General features: G+C 46.9%; 1 long non-coding RNA gene across 1 annotated transcript; it reads left to right on the plus strand.

The window, feature by feature from the left end:
- Positions 1-6,057: 6,057 nt before the first annotated feature.
- LOC135383274 (uncharacterized) lies at positions 6,058-18,225 on the plus strand. Its single transcript, XR_010419787.1, has 3 exons — positions 6,058-6,142; positions 6,222-6,269; positions 18,151-18,225. It is a non-coding gene; the product is annotated as an uncharacterized LOC135383274 (long non-coding RNA).
- The last annotated feature ends 202 nt before the right edge of the window (positions 18,226-18,427 follow it).

Raw genomic sequence — 18,427 nt, forward strand, 5'->3', positions numbered from 1 at the left:
CAACGAAAAATGCACGAAAACGAAAGTTGTTGCAAGCGCTTGGTCAAGACATTCGTGAGCCACGCTGTATTTGCTGAACCCATTTCCCTGACGAGCGGACGGTCGAAATTCAAACACGGACCGCAGTCCCGACACTAGTGTTTCACCTTGTGACGTCTGATAGTGCTAACACCAGTGCACACGAGGTACCGATACACAGGAATAATACATATATGTGGTCCTCTTGAAATTAAAATCGATTTTTGTGATGCCTACGCTGCGTAATGTACCATACGCAATATCCTCCTTCCCCTCGGGAGCCCTGAGTTCTCGCAGGAGAATATAAGTGTCAAATAAATTATGCGCTATAGATACTGACCGTATTCTTCATTCATATCAGCGACACAGACTTCCATCGTGACTGACAAGAGTGTGAAACTCGGAAGTAAAAGCGTGTCAACGCATGATTTACTGTGTGTTTATCTAGTGATGAATTCAACACCTATTGTTCATACACACTCATGCTCACAGGTGGGTCAAGCTCTTGTTTGTTTAACATTTTAGCTTCTGCATGTCTTGCAGGTGCACGATATCACAATGTCTGCACCACTGGTGGAACCAGCTGTTGAGACATTCTGGAAATCTGAAGACAACAGTTTTGAATGGCCTGCTGATACAAGTTTGCATATACTAAAAGCTCTTCTACTTTCCAGTGTTGTGCCCTCTGCTTCACCAGACCAGAAGAAGTACATCAAATGTGCATAATATTCAGAACTTCCGGTGCATCTCACAAAGTGGCCACCAGATGTTCGCGTCACGCTTCTCACCACAAAAGCCGAGTGCCCAAGTGAACACAATTTATCTTGGAAACGTCGGCCGGGAGTGAACAAGATGACTGCAGGGAACATCCTGCTGTCCTGCACAATCCTTTTCAATGGGACTGAAAACATTCAAATAATCTTACTGAAACACAAGCTTTCGAATAGAGTCTGTCCTTCATTAGGCATGATACAGGCACACATTGTGCAGAGATTTATACTGATGTACATTAGAGAAAGGGAACAAAGAAGGTAGTCAGGAGGAAATTCAAATTCTTGTTAGAAAGTATTGAGGGCATGAAAAAATAATACAAGACAAGGCACACAGGGCTTGCACAGTTGAATTTTCTGTTACAATAATTCTATGTGCAACAATGACATAAAGGGTACATGTAGTAAAAGGTAAAAAGAGCACGCTTGTACAATTGCAATATGCAATTGCCATGCTCCGGAATGCTTAGTGGCCATGTAGTCCACAAGAGGATCTTGTAACAGAGGGTTAAGAAAGAGCTTGAAGCTGCGGTCAAGTCCCGTGCATGTGCTGAGCTAAACCCGTGGATGCAGAGTACTTTTAACCACCTTTACAGGTGTAGTTCCAATTCTGAGGGAAATGCAGAGCTTCTGCTTAGCATGTGGAGAAGTATGAGCTTATGTATACAAATGAGCTGTCATTCAGGAAACAATGTGTACAAGCTTCGAGATAATGTGTCTAGGTTTGACGTGGCACGCTTTCAACATCCAGACAGCCATGAGGGACCATGTTTCGATATAAAAAGCATAGGGAAGACACTTGATCATGACCATATCTTATCTTCGCAGAGAATGTAGATCACCTCCTGAGTGAAACACCGACAACTTGCAAAAGATGTGAGCTACAGTGAAATACTAGCGGTCTGCAAAAGGCCTGAGCCCGCACCAATGACTGCAATTGGACTGGTATGAGGGAAAACATGGGAAATTTATAATAAGAAACTGAGAAAGTGTTGCAAAGATGGATGTGCACAGAAAAGGTATAAAATTTTAGTCAACGATAGGGATGTCTCGCCTGTGTTGATGCCATTGGCATGACCCCACCTGAGGGCTTCTTATACTGATAAAGTCATGAGCTCGATATGTTTTATTTATTTATTTATTTATTTATTTCTATTTTTCTGGTGCCCATGAACGGCCAGAGGGCCTCCCTAATGATGCACCATACAAACAGTCAATACAAAGAAATGAACTGAAACACCATAATTACATAAAACAAAACAAAAACATAAATACTACAACAAAGACAAAACCATGTAGATGGCGAGGCAACAACTGGCCTAGCTTTGGACCCATCATGAAGGAGGCATCGAAGTTGGCGTACGACGCCAAATAGGTCACCACTGAACAGATAAAAAAAACCCGGAATGGGAGTTATATACAAGCTGAAGCCACAAAGAAGGCGATTTCTCGTAACTGTTACCACATACATAAAATGTTTTGCGGGTTCTAGCTTTGCAACGTGGAACATAGAAATTGAGCCTTGATACGATCGCAGCTAAATCGATATATATATATAGCGTCGCCTTCCACAAAGGTGGAAGGCGACGCTGTCGCCGAAACGTCGACCCCTGTAACATGTAAATAAACCTTAGTTCTCTCCCGTAATTAGTTGTAATAAATTTTTTAAACTCTCCCTCAAGGCTTCTGAATCCCTTCTTTACCTTTTCTGTACTTATATACTTACGTGTCCATCCGTACCCCCTGAATCATCAGCATATATATATATATATATATATATATATATATATATATATGTGTGTGTGTGTGTGTGTGTGTGTATCGATTATAGGAGTTGATAGCCTATGTTCTCTTAGTGCTTATGGACTGCAATGTGTTTGTGCAAACACCTGTGCACTGAACAGAAGAAAAAAAAAGCATACATACATTGCGTCTCTGCAAATTGATATGAACACAGTATGGGGATGTTCTCCTTCATTGTTTGCTTGCGTACTGCTATCACTTGCATGGTCATTCATAAACACAGTGATCAATAAAGCAACATTACAAGCTTTGATGTCTGTAGAATGTATTTTGCTGTTTAGTGACTGTCTGGTTATTCCAGAAGGGTATATGGCAGACCTATATTATTCATGAAAGGGACTCTGTTGTGATCAAGTAGTGTTCACAACCAAACCATCCAGTGTACCTCTGTTAAGGTGGGAGGCGTTCAATGCTGCCTACAAGCACCTGAAAGAAAAGTGAGAGCTTCATCTAAGTGAAAGCGAATAAACATACATATGGTCAGACAGCACCTACAGCATCACATGTCGGAAAGGCAAAAACCTTTGTATGCTTCAGAAGGAAAGTTTTCCCTTGTGGCATGTACAGCACATGCTTTGAGGACTTTTCTGCAGTGCTTTCCAAGGGTTCTTCGTTTTCCTGTTTTATGATTTTTCAAATTCGGGAGGGAAAAATCGGGCGCTATTTACACACGAGAATTCGGGGAGAAATCGGGTGCTATAATCTCTGTTTGATATGTTACCGGGGAATTTTCGGGTGAAACGAAAGGCATATGAAACAAGCCACTCCTGTGACACTGGGACGACAAACAATAATCTTTATATTTCCGCTCGGAACTGGGATAGTGAATGACCGCGGTATTGAAACACTTGCCCGAGCTTCACAAAAGCTCGCCCTGGACTCCTGCAGTAGGGGATCATAAACGGGGGACAAATAGCTTGTTACAAATAGCTCTCTTTGCTGATATTATGATTCACTTTTCCGACGGTTTACCGAGAACGACAAGTGGAAGGACCGCAAGGATTTCGGGTAGATGTCGGGTTTCACCCGAATTCTTGAAAATTTGTTCGGGGGGAATTATCGTGAAAAATCGGATTTAACCCGAAAACGAAGAACCCTATTCTTTCCTAATGGTCCCCAGAGCCACCTAGTAAACTGTTTGTAGGCAACGTACCGAAACTTCGTGCATGTACCATGGACAGCGCAAAATTATGATATGTAACTTTACTAATAACAAACCGAAGGCACACATGAATCAACTCACTTGTTCACATGGCTGTTCCTCTTAACAGCGTACTCGTCGCTTTTTCTCACGTAGCAGTAGGAAACCTGGATCAACCCAGTCTTCAGACACAGTATTTCAAAGTACAGATTTCGTGAAATGCAACCGCTGCGCTGCTTCAGTAACGTCTCACTTCGCGGCAACAAAGGCATTCTTCTGCCGTCGGCATCGGCACGCATTTTCCGCAAGGACACCTGAACCGAAAGAGCAATGCCGTATTTCCGCTGCGAGGTTCTCAACATTTTCATTACACATGAAGAGTGTTTCCCACGGCGGTCAGGTGGCTGCAATGACGGTAATTCATCCTCCGTCGACGATTCTGCGGATGATGTCGTGTCATACTGCGTCTACCGCGTGCACTCGTAAGAACAAAAGTTTTGCGGGCGTAACTGCTGGACTATCGCAAGCTCGAGTGCATTCAAGTTTGGAAAAATCAACATCACACGATGTGGACCGCAAAACAACATTACGGCTTCCCCACAGAGCGGGAGGCGGATTAGAAAGCCGAGACTAGCCGTAGCCGACACAAGCCAACCCAGTGTTGTGTCTGAGTGAGTACTGAGCTTTGCGCTCGAATGCAATCTTTGAAATTCGATTACTCAAAGAAAAAAAAAAGGGGGGGGATATGTTTAATGCAAAGTAAGAAAAAAGAGAAGGGAAAGGTTAGCCACGGTGTGGGCTTGCTATTCCCTAATTCTTTCAAGCAAACAAAATAAGACACACACACAGCTGGGATACAGAAAATTATGAAAAAATACAGAAGAAACAGCTCCTTCACTAATCGTTGCGCATAGGACGCATCAGAGAATGCCCAGGAGTTTAGATTCCCGAAGAAATCGTGTTGAAGGGGATTCAAAAGGAAATATTTGGTTACTGAGATGTACTCTTCCTAGGCTTTCATAAAATCATAAGGTTGAATCATAGGGTTGAAATTCATTTTACAGTTCCTTTAAGCCATTTTTTTCGCCCATTTTGTGAACTTTTGTTCGATCGAAAACTAGAAAACAATAAACGTAAGACGTTACCCCACGCGTAAGGAATTTCACCGATTCTGGAAGTGCAACTGTGTAAGGTGAGCGGTATAATAAGTAAGTGTAGACTAATCCTCCCAGCAAACGTGAAGGTTATGTTATATAATTGTTTATTTTTCTCTCAGCTCAGTTATTGTATCCTTCTATGGGGCACAACATCAAAAAACAATTTGCATAAGCTTGATGTACTCCAAAAGAAAGTCATGCGTATGGTTGCGAGATTGAATTCTAGTGATCATACAGAACATTTGGTAACAAATTTGAGATTTTAAGAGTGGGCTCACTGTATAATTGCCGCCTACTACAGCTGTATGCACGGATGGTCAAAACGGGGAATTCAAATTTGCATATTTTTTTCTTTACAATATACAGAAAGCGTATGTAGTTTGAGGACCCCTTCGTCATTTATCCCTCCATTTTGTCGGGCTAGATACGGGTTGCAATCAGTCACACATCGACTACCGTCATTACTGAATGATAGGGCATTCAGAAACATCAACATTGCCATGTTAAATAACGCCAGCATCAAGATATTTTTTCTTTGTTAGAAAACTGCTTATGCTTTGATGTAATAGTGTTGTTTTCCTTTGTTTGCATTTTGCTTGCTTTTTCACCTATTATGCTTTGCCGTTATGATAATGTTTATGTAGGCTAGTTTATGTCACTGCTCTCCGAATGTAGAGAAGATATGGCCTTTGTGAAACCACTTGTTTTTTTTTTTGTTTTTTGCCATAGTTTCCCACACCATGTGTGAAATAAATTCAATTCAATTCAACTCTGCGTCGCAGGATAGCAGCTTAAGCCATTTGACTGTGGTTCGCAGTAAGCTTGGGTCACCTGTGTTCACCTCGGTCACCCTAAGTTCATTTCTGGAAAGACGCGGTGTATAATGCTTGCACGTTTAGAAGAAACGGAGCATCTGACTGCCAGGGCTGCGGAAAAGGATTGGAACAACGCCTCTGATATGGCGATGTTCGTTGAGTCTCACTGCGGTCATCCCTGGTGAAACGTAACGATGCTTAAGTTGTAAACTTCAAGCTAACATGACCTTATAGGCCTTAGAGGGCACTTGGCTTGTGGGATCCTTAGCTAATAAAAATGTAATGGCAAAAAAAAAGGCAGAAAAAAGGGCACTTTGTCGTCCTTTCACTGAATTTATTGATCTTGATATGCAGCACACAGAACCAGAACCAACGTTCGTAAGAAGAATGCGAAATTGCATTGTGAAGACGTCAATCGTCGCAGCAAGGTGGAACCAGGTAGGCACGTGAAAAATGAGGTACACAAACGTACTTGCTGCAAAGGTTCACTTTGCTTCTTGACTTTGCTTTCTCAAAGCACTTGCTGCCGAATTCATCAACGGAATCTCTCGTGCACGAGTTAAACGTGAGTATTGGGTCTCACTTTCGTCCTCGTTGTAACATCAGTTTGTGAGTTTGTAACACAGAGCATCAAGCAGTTTAAAATTCATGCTGGCGTCATCAGTTTGGTGTCCTTTGAGATGTCATCACATTCGGCCGGCCGAGAACAGCGTTATGGCTAGCTGTTGGAATTGCAGATAAATCAACTCCAGTAGGTTCTTGTTGCGACAGTGCTGCCTAAAGCGTCCGCTGCAATCGCATTTCTTGAAACTGATGAATCATATCAAAAAATTGCAAAGTACTTAGGAGCATTATTCTGCACAGGATGTACTGTGCGACGCATCATCTTCGTTTAATTAATGAGTTAGGGAGGCTCCTCTTAGTAGATCATTTCCAAACGTAACAAACAATCACTTTATTTCGACATGGTGGACGGGGAGTCTCGTCTCCAAGGGCGATAGTCTGCCGCATTCCTTGTGGTGATGTGAGGAAAGAAATAATGAACCCCTTCACAATAAAGATCAAAGCTCTATGGTCTGGAAAAAGGTGAACAGAGCTTTGAGGGTAGAGCGTTGGTGGGCTGGATTTGCCTATGGACCAAGTAATATTGATAAAGGGAGGAGGCGAGAATCCAGCTGATGTGTTTCACACGTCAGCGCGTGCCAAGTTACGCGACGCCCTGCATGGCACTCTAAATGCTGCAACAAGAGAAAGAAAGAAGGACCAAGTGTGCCCGCCAACGACTGCAACAGTAAAACCTACTGGTTCTGTAGTGGCTAAGCTGAAAAAGTGCTCACTACGACAGCTGAATCGGAACTGACGTTTATTCGGTCGAGCAAGGTTCGTGAAAAAAGGAACACTGTGGAAACGCGGCAGGAGAAGGCGTGACGCCAACTTCGTTAAATCGGGGCTCCACAGGGCCCCCCATCCTCCTAGACTCCAAAGGAGCGATCTACCGAGGACACATGCTTGCAGGCTTTTGGGGGCGGTTTGGTTTGAGCCATGGAGTCAGAAGGAAACCGAGATCTGGGGCTCGACGAAGGCGGGCTCGACTCGGTCAAGGCTAATAGTGTACGGCTTGCCGTTCACAGAGATAGTCAGAAACGTCTCGGCACGACGCAAGATGGGGTGCGAACCAGAGTAGGGCTGCTCGAGAGGCTGTGTACCTTTTCCCGGCGGAGGAACACGTGCGTGACAAAAAGCAGTTGCTGCGGGACGAAGGATGACAGTGACAAGCGTGTGCACGGAGGAAGCGGACAGATGTCTTGAAAGACGGCGGAGAGCGTCGACGTAAGTGTGCGGGTCAGAGGTGACCGTGGGTACCTCGAAGAAATCGGCGGGCAGACGAGGGCGGTGCTCTAAACCAACTCAGCAGAGCTCTATCCGAGGCTGGCCTTGAAGGACGCACGGTCGCCCAGGAGGACATCAGAGAGTATGGATGGCCAGTTGGTGGGTTCTTGGTGAGCCAAGATGACGGTCTTAAGTTGGCGATGGACGCGGTCCGCTATACCATTCGACGCCGGATAATACGACGTGGTGCGGATGCACCGTGTATCAAGAAGCTTGAGAAATTCGGAGAAGAGTTTCCTTTCAAACTAGGCGCCGCGGTCTGTAATCACCGACGTAGATAAAAAAAAATGCGGCGACGGTAGCGGCAGTGGCGGCAGTCATGGGGACCGCTTCCGGCCAACGGATGAAACGGTCAATAGCAGTCAGGAGATAGCGCTGACCAGAAGAGACAGGCAGCGACCCCATTAAATCCAGGTGGACATGGTCGAAACGGGAGTCGGGCTGCGAAAAACGTCCAAGCGGTGCAGACGCGTGCCAAGTTACCTTGGACCGCTGGCATGCAGTACAGGAGACCCACGAGCGGATGTCCGAGCGTATCTTCTGCCAGACGAAACGAGCAGCTGTGAGCCGTGGAGTTGGTCGTACTCCGGAGTGAGACAACCCGTGCAGAGGATCGAAGATGGCGCGACGGAAAGCGGGAGGGATGTACGGGCGTGGTGGCGTCGTGCTCCTCTCCCAGCAAAGAAATGGGTCCGTGCCAGGTATAGCAACATCTTCCAGACGCAAGGAAGTGGAGGAAGACCGAAGGGCTTCAAGCTCGGAATCGTCCGACTGTGCTCGAGCCAGGGCTTCATACGACGGCACGTCAGCAGCCGCGATGCCACTTAGGGTGTCAGCTGGACCATTCTGAGATGCGGGTACATGCTCGATGCGAGAGGTAAATCCAGCCAAGAAAGCTAGATAATGTGTCCCTCGAGGTCAATAGCGGCTACGAGCCGAAATTAACGCATATGTCAAGGGCTTGTGATCCGTCAGTTTGGTGAAGTCGCAGCCCTCCAAGAAATAGCGGAAATGCTTGCCGGAAAGATAGGCGGCAGTGAGCTCCCGGCTGAAAGTACTGTACCGGGCTTGGGCTGGCTTGAGGGCCTTGGAAAAGAAGGCATGAGACCGTAATTCTGCCCATATTTGCTGCTGGACATACGCCGCGCCGACAGCCGTGGCCGAGACGTCAACCATTTGGGCGGTGACGGCTCCAGGGGTGGGATGGGCGAGGAGCGTTGCAGAGGACAACGATGACTTCGCAGATCGGAAAGCGTCCAAACGAGGGTGGGAGACGAGTCGGTGGACGTCGAAGAGAGCTTTGAGCGGTTGCTCTGGTGGGAAGAGTGGTCTTGTGACAGCAGAGCTTCAAGACGGTGGAGGACGCTCGCACTGTGAGGAATAAAGTGGCGATAGAGGTATAGAGGAGCCAGTGGCTTGCACTGTGGCATTGAGGAGTGCTCAGTCACCCTCCCAGGTGTATATCGCTCGCTGAGTGACCCCTGGTTTGCCAATCCCGAACGATGCGCACCTACCCAGGGCTGACGAGCCGCAAACACGGCGAAACACGTGTCCTCTGGTGCTGTCGCATCGTTCAATGAGTATCTGTTTCTCTACGTGCAGCCATAGAAGCCATTTTAATCTGTAAGTTTCATTTCAAACACGTCTAGCATCGTTTACTTGTTTTTTTAATGACTTTTCCCCCCTCTTTATATATATATATATATATCACTTTTTCCGAGATAAAATCAATACCATTATAGCGAAGGCTGAAGTTCACTCCTTCGAAGGGCATTAGGAAACTCCTAAAGCAATGTCTTAATTAATTTTCCATAATTATCTTTTTAATTATACAAGCTGCGAAGTTGTCCCAATGAGAACATCTGGTCCCTTCGGTCACCTGATACCGGAGCCGTTTTCAGAACAAAAATTTGTTCGATAGATTGTCGGCAACAAATTCGTGAAGGAACACAGTTTTTTCCTTTCTTTTTTGAGTACGCATCTCTAGAGACGCGTATTTCCTTCACCACCAATGTGAGAGGGTGAAAGAGCACACGATTACCTGTTGCGTCCTGGAAAACTATAAAAAAGAACAGAAAATGCAACCGAAGATAAGGGCAGTTCCAATAGAACCACCCGATACATTTGCGTTTGTTTTGTTTCCGCAAGTTAAAGCTCATCTTCGACGCATGAGGGGGCACTGTGCTCCTTCACCCTCTCACACTGGGGCAGAATGCAAGATGCGTCTCCGAAGATGCGCAATGAAGAAAAAAAAAGTGTTCCTTCACGATTTTTTTTGCGGACGATCTATCGAACGGATTTTTGTTTCAAAAATAGCTCCGGCATCAGGAGACCAAAGGGACCAGATGTTCTCGTTTGGACAACTTCGTAGCTTTTATAATTAGAAAGTTAATAATTGAAAGTTATTGCCTTAGAATTTTGTTTATAAGTTTCAGAAGTTTAGAAGTTTCACGTAAGCGCAACACGGCTCAAGCTGTGCATGATAGTCGGTACTTTGCCTGACGCAGTCCGTTGCAATCGTATGTAATGCCTGTGTGCGGCGTTCGTGGTTGTGCACACAACAAATCATCCCGCTCCGGCCGACGAAAGGGAGCGGTTTTTCGCCATCATAATGTTCAACAGAAATACCCGGCACGAACCACATGGCTGAGTTTGATAGGATGTGATGCCGTTGTAGCGGGCGGTGGACAACGACGAAGATGGCCGCGCGCCTGGAGCACCGGCTTCAGTTCCACCGGCGCGATCGTGGAGATAGGCCACCGTCATCGCCTCTCCGTGGTATACCATCATCGCCGGTCGGGACTGATTTTGAGGAATACCATCGTCCTCTACATTTGGTGACCCGAAAGATGAACATCAAGTTCGGCGCAATTCGTCCTTCCGCCACCCCAAATTTCTGACCACACCATCCACGAGCACTACCACGGCACGCTATGCCTGGAAGCCATCATTACTCGGCTCATCACGATCATATCCCGAACGCCCTTCGCCGCTCGCCCGACACGTCGACCGCTTCTGTCCACGCTACCGATCAGCTGCGATCCGACCGACCCGACCGCTCACTGACCATCGCATCCGCCCACCGGTTCACGGCTTCCAGGGACCGACCTGCGCTGGCCACGGCCCCAGGAACACTCACCAGACCCCGCTTCATTTCCGCATCTCAACTCGCATTCGCTGCCGGCGCGACAACTGAGCAACGTGCTCCCCTGCCAGTTTCGGCATTCGCGGCAGACGACGCCACGGCATGCTTTAGCCGGCGTCTCTGCAGTCAACACGGCTAACGCAGCCTCACTTCCTGGGACCCTACGAGCTCTCGCTACCGTGCCGGTTGGGGCACACCAGTCCACGACTCCTACGCACGATTCCGACGCCTAACGACTTCGCCCCTCATCTGCACCGCTCATCGACAGTTTCTCGGGACGGGTGTTGCGCAGTACCACGAACACGTCCAGTAGTGCGCGTCATTCATGGTCGCTCTTGCTCTCTCACTCCTGTGTCGACGTGGTTCTTCGTTCTTCCTTGTCGCCGCTCCGCCTCTGAGGGGGAGCACTGTAGCGGGCCGTGGACAACGACGAAGATGGCCGCGCGCCTGGAGTACCGGCTTCAGTTCCACCGGTGCGGTCATGGAGATAGGCCGCCGTCATCCCCTCTCCGTGGCATACCATTATCGCTGGTTGGGACTCGTATAGAGGAATACCATCGTCCTCTACACCGTCTCACAGGACACTGAAATAGCCGTCTGTTGAACATGAGAGAACTGATGTTCTGAGGCTGGAACAACATAGAAAGGACAAATATATACAAAGCCTCAACTTGCCTAAGAAATTAACGATGAAAGATGGAAGTAACTGATAAGGTTAGCCAGCTGTAGGACTGGAACCCACATCTTCTGGATTTTCGGTCCAAGGCTCTACCAATTGAGCTAAGCTATCACACTTCCCCTGCGACTTCCAAGGGCGCGTCATCTGAAGAGACAATACCACCACTCTCTCTCACTTATCCCACCGTCACTGTTACATATTTCTCACTCATACACACATTCATACGACGGGATCGACGCAAGCGGCAACTGTTGAACATGTAAGAGTGAAAGAGGGATGAGTGAGAGAGAGTGGTTGATTTGTCCCTTCAGATGACGCGCCCTTGGAAGTCGCTGGGGAGGTGTGTTAGCTTAGCTCAGTTGGTAGAGCCCTGGACCGGCAATCCAGAAGATGTGGGTTCGAGTCCGACAGCTGGCTAACCTTTTCAGAGACTTTCATCGTTTTCAGTCGTCTGTCGTTCGCACTTCCGATCGGACGATTACGTATTGCACATGGCATTCGCGGAAGCGTCCGGAGTTGGGAGATTCCGAGGCAGTCTGGGGTCCGGCGTGACGCTGTCGTTGAACCTCCCGACGGGTGGTCATTTCCAGAAGAGAAAGTAGCATTAGATGCTGTAACTCCGGCGGGATCTCGAACTCATCCTTTGTGCGGCTGCGCCGCCTTCTATCCCCAATTCTTCCTGGGAACTCGCAAAGTGGGTTAACGGCTGCAAAGCGACACCGATGACCCCCATTGACCAGCGAACCAGAACTGTGTAACGTCATCGGTGAAGATCTCCTTGTTAGACCCGGAGTGGCGAGTTAAGGGTGAGCGCGCGAAGCTATGTTTCTGGGAAACAAATTGGCACGCATCAAAACCGTTCGTGCTATTTGGAAAATTGACATACACACTTTCATCAGACGTCTGAATCTCTCTCTTTTTTGTTATGGTCCTCCGTATTGCTTTAAGCCAAAGGAACAATGAAGTGGCATTTAACATGGCTCGAAACCTTGTCTCATTCGTCAAGCTGCCCATCAGGAACCACCATGCAAAACATTCCCGTTCTGCGGTGCATTGTCACTGCGCTGTCGCATTTGCAAAACAACTCGAATAGAGCAGCCGCGGACGGCTGCCACGATCCCCTGCGTGGCATCGGCAAGTTCCTCTTGCTCTTTTGGTTTCATCTTCTAACTCACGCGCTGCTTATACTCGGTTGACCTATACAAGTCTACGTCGTGAGCACATGGGTGCCCTCCAACGTATTACCCCATAGACGAAAAAAGGGTGAACAAAAAAAAAAAAAAAAAGAAAACGACATGTAGCCGACAATGCCAACTTGTGACTGATATCACGTTGAAGTTTGCAATGTCGGCTTGATGTTGACCGAATTAAGCGACATGTAGCCGACAATGCCAACTTGCGACGACATCCTATAGAGGTTGGAAATGTCGGCGTGATGATCACCGAAACCAGAGATATGACGCGCCACTGTCAACTAACGTCCGACGTCCAACAGAAGTTGGCAATGCTGACTTGATGTTGACCATAACCAGCGACATGACGCCAACAATGCCAACTTGCGACCACCATCCCACTGAAGTTGGCAATGTCGGCTCGATGTCGACCGAATCCAGTGACATGACGCTGACAATGGCTTTCGATTGACCAACTGGGTGTCTCACGCCAAAAACAATAAGGGACCACATTCGTTACATTGATGTTGAGTTAATATTGTAACCAATTCCTCACTTCAGTCTTGTTTGTATGCGCGATCGAATTAAACTGGGACACGACACCCCGTGATTTTAATTATATATATGATTGTAAGTGATCAAACATCGCCATGTCAGTACTGGACAGCTGTTTCGGCGTCATTAGGCCATCGTCAGCAGTACGCAGGCAAGCAACGTTTGAGAGGATGGCGCCAGAAGGCCACTTAGCCCGTGATTGCTCCCGTCAGGGTGTGCTAACACACCACTGAAGGCCCAGTGCAAAGCCAGTGAAGTATGTAAGGAAAAAAGTAGCCGGAGCTCTTTGGCTGAACCTATAGCACATGTTTGTAGTGATCAAACATCGTCATGCCAGTAATGGACAGCTGTTTCGACTTTTTTGAGAATGCTATGAAATCACCCTACCTCTCATCCAAATGCGCCAATACTGGACATCTGTTTCGGTCTCATTGGGCTTCCGTCAGCGGTACGTACGACGGTGCTCTTCGGCGACGGTATTCTTTGGACATTTACCAGCGGCACCTTCCTGGGTCTCTTGCGCTTTTGTACCGGTCGCGGTACGTCGCCGTCGACCGCACCACATGCATCGCCTACCCTAGCGGTTCAGGAACCCTTCCCGCCTTGCGTTCCCACCAGGCTTCTGTACAAGATACTCGCAGCCCACCCAATTGCGGTCAAGATGCTCCGGGACCAACGTTCCACCAGGGACACGCACGTAAACCACAGTGAGTTTTACTCCCGGTCTCCCCGTGCTTCACGATGGTCCTCTCCGGCATTCCCCTTGGTGACAACATTAGGAGCTCACTGCTCACGAACCGTTTGCTGTTCTGTCGCCGCCCTCTCTGCATGACACCGGCCTACCTGCCTCCTCTCCGCTTCGGCCCGCCCACGTAACTCGCCCGACCAGCGCTTGTCCGCTCCATCCATCCGCTAGTTCTGCCCATTCAGCACAAGGCGCAAGTCCAGCCGTCCCTGTTCGACGTGTCGCCCCTCTTTCTCCTCTTCACATATCGACGCGGTCCTCAACTGCTAGCTCAACACCGCCCCGGATCTGAGGAGGGAGTGATGTGGCGGCCCGTGGACGACGATGTAGACTTGCCTCTGCTGGCGCGCGCCTCTGGTCCTGCCAGCTGGTTCTACCGGCACCGTCCTAGCGTGACGACACGGACATCTGCCCGCTGGGACATTCCTTCGTCGCCGGTCGGGAGTCATGTAGAGGAACGCCTCTTACAGTCACGTAGCATGTCATTCCTCCCGTCAGAGTGTGCTAACTTACCAACGAAAGCCCAGTGCAAAGCCAGTGAAGTATGTAAGGGAAAAAATAGTTGGGGCTCTTTGGCTGCACGTTATGCATATATGTTTGATGGTGCTCAAACGTCGTCCTGTACTGAACAGCTGTTTCGGCCTCATTGGGTCAACGTCAGCAGTTCGCAGGCAGGCAACGATTGAGCAGATGGCGTCAGAAGGTAACGTAGCATTGATTCTTCCTGTCAGGGTGTGCTGACTCACTACTGAAAGCCCAGTGCAAAGCCCGGGGAATATGTAAGGGAAACATCACTGCACGTCGCCATGGCAGTACCAGACAACTGTTTCGGCCTGATTGGGTCATCGTCAGCAGAACGCAGGCCAAAACGGCTGTCCAGTACGGGCATGGCGACGTTTGAACACTTACAAACATACGCAATACGCGCAGCCAGAGAACTCCGGCTAATCTTTTCCCTTACATACTTCATTGGCTGTGCACAAGGCTCACAGTGGCGAGTTAGCACACTCTAACAGGAGCAACCACGTGCTTCTGACGTCTTACGTGGCCTTCTGACGCCATCCGATCAAACGTTGCCTGCCTTCATACTGCTGACGATGACCGCGGTCGAGGAATATATAGGTGTAGGAAAATGGCAAGTCAAACGGCCACAAAGTTTTACAATTGTGGAAGGAAAAAGACGCGGACAACATATTTTAGGGAAGTTAGGAACACTAGTTTATTTGATACATTTATATTAATAGTTAAATGGAAAAGGGTCGACGTTTCAACTGTGGCACTGCCTTCGTCAGGACGAACCCATTGCTTAAATAAATGTGGTACGTGGCATCATAATCGGTTCAAGCGCGCCATGCTTGTGCTTGGCGCGTTGTTTCTGCTATGCATGATGTAGGGTATAGTCGTGATACAACTGATATTTGGTGGTTGTCACCCATGCGACCCCGGGTGGCTGACCCCCGATTATGACGTCATTGTGGAATTGTACAAAAATCCAAGTGACATTTGTTATTCTTCAGTCCTGACGAAGCCGGAGCCTCCGCTGCAGCGTTGACTTCCCAATTAACTTTCCACCAGTAAATAAATAAGCCCCCGTTTCTGACTCCCTACACCTTCGTTGTCTGCCTCTAATTTGTTAGTACCTATACAGGGTGTCCCAGAAATGTCATTGAATTATAATAAAAAAACTACACCACCTAAAATCATGCGGTCAACGGCATTTGTTCTTACTAGGTTTTTGCCACCTCCTGATGTGAATGTTGTGTAACGTAAGTTATATTATGTAAATTTTTCCAAACTGAACTCGGAAATTTGCCAAGCGAAGGTCAATTTTTTACCCCACCATTGTGAAGAGCGTGTCTAATTTACTCCAATTAATGAAAATTGACAGGGATATTCAGGGTCTATTCCATCAGAAAAAAATAGCGGAACATCATGCTCTACGGATCTAGCGCGCGACATATTTTTCAGCGCAATCATTGTCAGTCCGACGAAAGGAGGTTGGAAACCCAGCCCACACCTGCCTCATAGACAGAGATGGTATGGCGTATCGCGTCCGACTTTCCCTGGGATCGCACTTTCCCTCTCCCAATTTCAGGAACTGTCACTTTTTCTACTATCACTCTGTGGGCTGGGTTTGGAACGTCCTTTCGTCGGACTGAGAGCGATTGCGCTTAAAAAGTCGCCGCGCGTTATGGTCTGGTGCTACGAAACGCATGATGTTCAGCTATTTTTTCGGATGGCATAGCTCGTGAATATCGCTATCAATTATCATGAACTTGAGTGAATTCGGCACGCTCTTCATATTGGTGGGGTAAAAAAGTGGCCTTTACTTGGCAAATTTATGAGTTCAGTTCGCAAATATTTACATAATTAAACTTACGATACATGACATTCACATCAGGACTTGGCAAAAACCTAGTAAGAACAAATGCCGTTGACAGCATGATTCTAGGTGGCGTAGTTTTTTTATTATAATTCAATTATACGTTTTCTGGGACACCCTGTATACGCAGTAAGCAAAGACAGGGTGTTCAAAATTAAGCTTTCACGAGCGCTACGCAAACACAGGGATGACAGGAAACCGGATGATAACTTTACGCTACTTGTGTAAGAAACAGGTGCTGCTAATTATGTAGCACCTGTTTCTTACTCAAGGAACATGAAAAATAGCACCAGTTTTCTTTTGTTCGCCTATTTATAAAGTGCTAGTGAAAGCTTAATTTTGAACACCCTGTATACAGGGTGTCCCAGAAAACGTGTCATTGAATTATAATAAAAAAACTACGCCACCTAGAATCATGCGGTCAACGGCATTTGTTCTTATTAGGTTTTTGCCACCCCCTAATGTGAATGTCATATACTCCAAGTTTAATTATGTAAATATTTGCGAACTGAACTCGGAAATTTGCCAAGTAAAGGTCACTTTTTTATCCCACCAATATGAAGAGCGTGCCGTATTCACTCAAATTCATGATAATTCACAGTGATATTCACGAGCTATCCCATCGGAAAAAATAGCCGAATATCATGCTTTTTGGAGCACCGGACCATAGCGCGCGATGACTTTTTGAGCGCAATCGCTCGCAGTGCGACGAAAGGAGGTTCCGAAGCCAGCCCACAGAGTGATAGTATAAAAAGTAACAGTTCCTAAAATTGGGAGAGGGAAAGCATTATCCCAACGAAAGTCGGACGTGATAAGCCGTGCCTGTTTTATCTCTTTCTGCGATGTCGGGGAGGGCTGGGTTTCCAACCTCCTTTCGTCGGACTGACAAAGATTGCGCTGAAAAATTCATCGTGCGCTATCCTGTGCAACCTCCGTAGAGCATGATGTTCGGCTATTTTTTTCCGATGGGATAGCTCCTGAATATCCCTGTCAATTATCATTAATTTGACTAAATTAGACACGCTCTTCACATTGGTGGGGTAAAAAAGTGACATTTACTAGGCAAATTTCCGAGTTCAGTTCGCAAAAATTTACATAATTAAACTTACGTCACACGAGATTCACATGAGGAGGTGGCAAAAACCCAGTAAGAACAAATGCCGTTGACCGCATGACTCTAGGCGGTGTAGTTTTTTCATTATAAATCAATGACACGTTTTCTGGGACACCCTGTATAGACAGAAGGTAAAAGTTCAAGAGGCCACAAAGTAAATAAAGTTATGAAGGAATGAAAGGCAAGCAACGAAGGTAGGGGAAGCAAAAAAGGGGTGATCTATTGCAAACTAAACTATTTAGAAGGTATTAGGATTATGGTCAACGTTGCAGCGGAAGATCCGCCGCCGTCAGGACCAAGATAAGAGGGGTGTCTTTTTTCACACTCTGTTTACGAGCAGAGATCACCGAATTACTGACCTTCTATCAGCATTCGCATCGAGATCTGCATCGATGTAACAGCAATATTTCTATGGATACGAATAACTATATTTTGCTTTATAAATATCCATATTTTAAGAGTATCGATAACATTTCATGCATAATAAGGTAGTTCTTCTGTACCTTTTCAGCAAGCCCAAGCTGCAGGCATATCTCATAAAATCTCCCAATAAGAAGTCATCCGCTATGTCGAAGAACTTAGTGTAACGCCACGTGATCACTGACCATACCTGTGGCTGCGGCCACCAAAGCTATACAAAAACAGTATAATTTAATTTGTGCACGTGGGGCACTTGAAACACCGCTCCGGGGAACAGCGTAAATATGTTTCATGATTCCAGCATCTGGCTCCAGATAACAAGCTAACACTCATCTCTTTACAGAAATGCGTTCCGGACCATATGATCCCGAAAAACGTCAAGTTGCTCACGGGTGCGATGCGCTACGCCCGTACATTATTATGAAGAGGCGAAACTACAATAAAGTACGCTATTCCACAACAGCATGGGAGTCCAGTGCAATTCAAAGCTAGAAAAAAGTAGCTGCACTCTTTTGGTACTGGGACAGCTACTAGAACTTTATTTCGCTGATGATGACGAGTGAGCACCACTGAACAAAGGTTTGATTAAGGTAATGCTCCCTTGAGACCGAAGGTAAAGA

This window comes from Ornithodoros turicata, chromosome 2, assembly GCF_037126465.1.
Source record: "Ornithodoros turicata isolate Travis chromosome 2, ASM3712646v1, whole genome shotgun sequence".
Classification (NCBI taxonomy): domain Eukaryota; kingdom Metazoa; phylum Arthropoda; class Arachnida; order Ixodida; family Argasidae; genus Ornithodoros; species Ornithodoros turicata.